Raw genomic sequence first — 2624 nt, 5'->3', positions numbered from 1 at the left:
GGACCGTTAGCTCGGCTTTTTTTTTTTTTTTCTTGCTCTGCTATGTCAGCACGTCCATGGGGCATGGGAGATCTTTAAATCCCATAACCCTTACATTCGGCCCCAAGATCTTTCATGTCCCTTACTTGGCAAAAATACAGTAGGAATAACTGGTGTCAACAAAATTTCACAACAATATAACAAGAATAGCACACAATAAACACAAAAAACCATATTTTAGGGTGGGGCTTGAGCACAAGCTCCCCATCATTCCCCCCACCCCAAACAAATGGGGCCCCAAAATCTTGTGGTAAGGGGTGAAGATCTCTTCTTCTATGGCTACTTGCTGCTGAAATCGGATGTAGAGCTGTCCCTGTCCTTAGGGGTCCCATTTGAGAGGTCAGTTCTTAATATGCTTGATGCCAGGTCCAAGGGTGACACATCACAGTTGCAGACAGGGGGTGACATCCAGCTTAAGCTATCAGGCATCTACAGATGGAGGGTACCAAGCCTGTGGAAACAAATCTAACAAACAAGGTGAACAAACAAAAAATCAAGAACAATAACCAGACTATTGTAGCCTCACTCACGGTAGAATAAATGATTTAAGGTGATGGTATCTGGAACAGCAGCATACAAAGAAGGAGTCACCTTATTCAACTGTCTATAATCCACAGTCATTCTCCATGTCCCATCTGATTTTCTTACTGGCCAGACAGGATTATTCCATCTTGTGGTTGTAGGGACTAACACTCCTGCTTCAACATATTCCTTTATAGTAGTGGCAATTTCATCTTGCCCACCTGGCACACGACACTGTTTTAAAGTAATTACTTCAGAAGGTTCAGGTAAAGTGATTGGGTCCATTTTTAGTTTTCCTACTAAAACTGTATTAATTCCTATCTTCCTCACAGCAAATTGGTATCTTCCTTCAGGTAAATTCAGAGTCATGCCTCTCAATACATCTATTCCAATGATGTATTCAGGAATGGGTACAACAACCACAGTATATTCCTTCTTAGGTAACTGCCCAATTTTCATTGTTATTTTAACCTGTCTGGCTGATATTTCAGCGTCTCCTAGACCTGTGATGGTAATAGGAGTTCCATGTTTAAACTTATCAGGGTTTCCATAGATAAGTGTGGCCTCAGCCCCAGTATCAATCAGTGCCCTAGTCACAGTAGTTGATCCATTCTTCCAATATATTGTTAAACCAATATGGGGTCTGCAATCTCTTCTGCATATTTCTTTTATCTGGGCTGGGGCTTGGCCTATCTCCTATTCCCCCTGAAGGTGGGGCAAACTTGGATACAAAGATTCAGATTCAGAAATACCTGCGGGGGTGGTTCCTGCTTCCCTGTTCATTCTAATGCTAAGTACCTTTTCTTGGTACAGCTTATGCAGCTCTTCAGTTGGAATACCATCTATTCTTCTAAAGTCCACCCCAGCTCTTAATAGAGCAGTGAACAGTTCCCTTCTTGTGGGTCTATTTTGTCTCTGAATCCTCTGGCTGTTTACTCTTCTCTCTCGAGGCAATTTGTCTTTTTCCCATTCCCCTAAATCGCTTAATTGTGAAATCTTATCCAGCACCTCTGAAAGAGGGTGCCCTATTTCTCCAATTAATAGAGTCAGAATTAGGTGCTTATATGCAGGAGGAGCCGTCTTCACTATGATATTTCTATGAGGAACTCCTAGGGGGGTATCATAATATGCATTTGCATCTCCAATCAGGATAGCAGTTTTCATTACCTCCTCCTTTAACTTTCTCATACAGTCTCTAAGTGAGTACCAGGGTCTGTCTCCCCTAGGCCACATAGATTCAGTTGGATATTGCTTTTTGCAACCTTCTGCAGCTAAAGCTAGAAGATTAGTTTTGTTATTTCCTCCTTGCATATGGTGATCCCTAAAAGCCTGGTGTACAAAAGGATTCTGACTGATACTTATGAATTTTAAACAGTCCTCATTGTCCAGTGTTATTCCTCCTGCGCCTTCATCAGTGATTCTTACTATCCAAGACACTAAAGACTCCCCCATTCTTTGGGTAAATCTACTCAATATATCAGTGATCTCCTGTTGAGTGAAATCCTCAATTATCTCCCTGGACTCTGTTTTGCCTCGGTGGTTCTCCTGCCTTCTTCTTCGTATGGGGAGAGCTTCTACATTAGGAAACTCCTCATCTAACCTTGTTCCATTCTCCTCACACACATTCTCCTGGAAGCTGTCAGGGCAACTCTGCCCAGCCTGTACAAAGCATGCACATTTGTTCTGCTAGTTTTTTGCTTCCTTTTAGCTACATGAACAGTAGCTTGCTCCTGGACCACATGAGTCCCTCCAGTTTGCTCTTCTGAGTACTGTGACACAGAAGAATCCTCAGGCAAACCAGCTGACTCCCTAGCCATCCTAGCTCTTTCCTTCAGCAGCTTATCCCTACTTTTACACATAAGGCGATAACTTGTTAGCAGCACCCAGCCTCTCCTGCACACTCCTGCCAGTTCTTTGCCTGGTTCTATGGGTATTGCTTTCAAACATCTTTCCAAATCTCCAGGTTCTCCCTCTTTTAGCCTTGGTTCCCAGTTTTCACAGGGCCCTGTGCTTTTAGCCCATTCTCTGGCTAGAGAGGAATAAGGCAAATCCTCCCATCCTGG

General features: G+C 43.1%; 1 long non-coding RNA gene across 1 annotated transcript in view; it reads right to left on the bottom strand.

The window, feature by feature from the left end:
- Positions 1-6: 6 nt before the first annotated feature.
- The window catches only part of LOC138173924 (uncharacterized), a 37950-nt gene continuing 35332 nt past the window's right edge, over positions 7-2624 (bottom strand). The window contains exon 3 of the long non-coding RNA XR_011171577.1: positions 7-504. This is a non-coding gene — a long non-coding RNA (uncharacterized lncRNA). The remainder of the gene's footprint in view (positions 505-2624) is intronic.

Source organism: Petaurus breviceps, unplaced genomic scaffold (genome assembly GCF_028583685.1).
Source record: "Petaurus breviceps papuanus isolate PSGF00001 unplaced genomic scaffold, PetGlider_PUasm1.0 67, whole genome shotgun sequence".
NCBI classification, from domain to species: Eukaryota; Metazoa; Chordata; class Mammalia; order Diprotodontia; family Petauridae; genus Petaurus; species Petaurus breviceps.
Note: the sequence above shows the minus strand (reverse complement) of the source record. Positions and strands in the feature narration are given on the sequence as shown.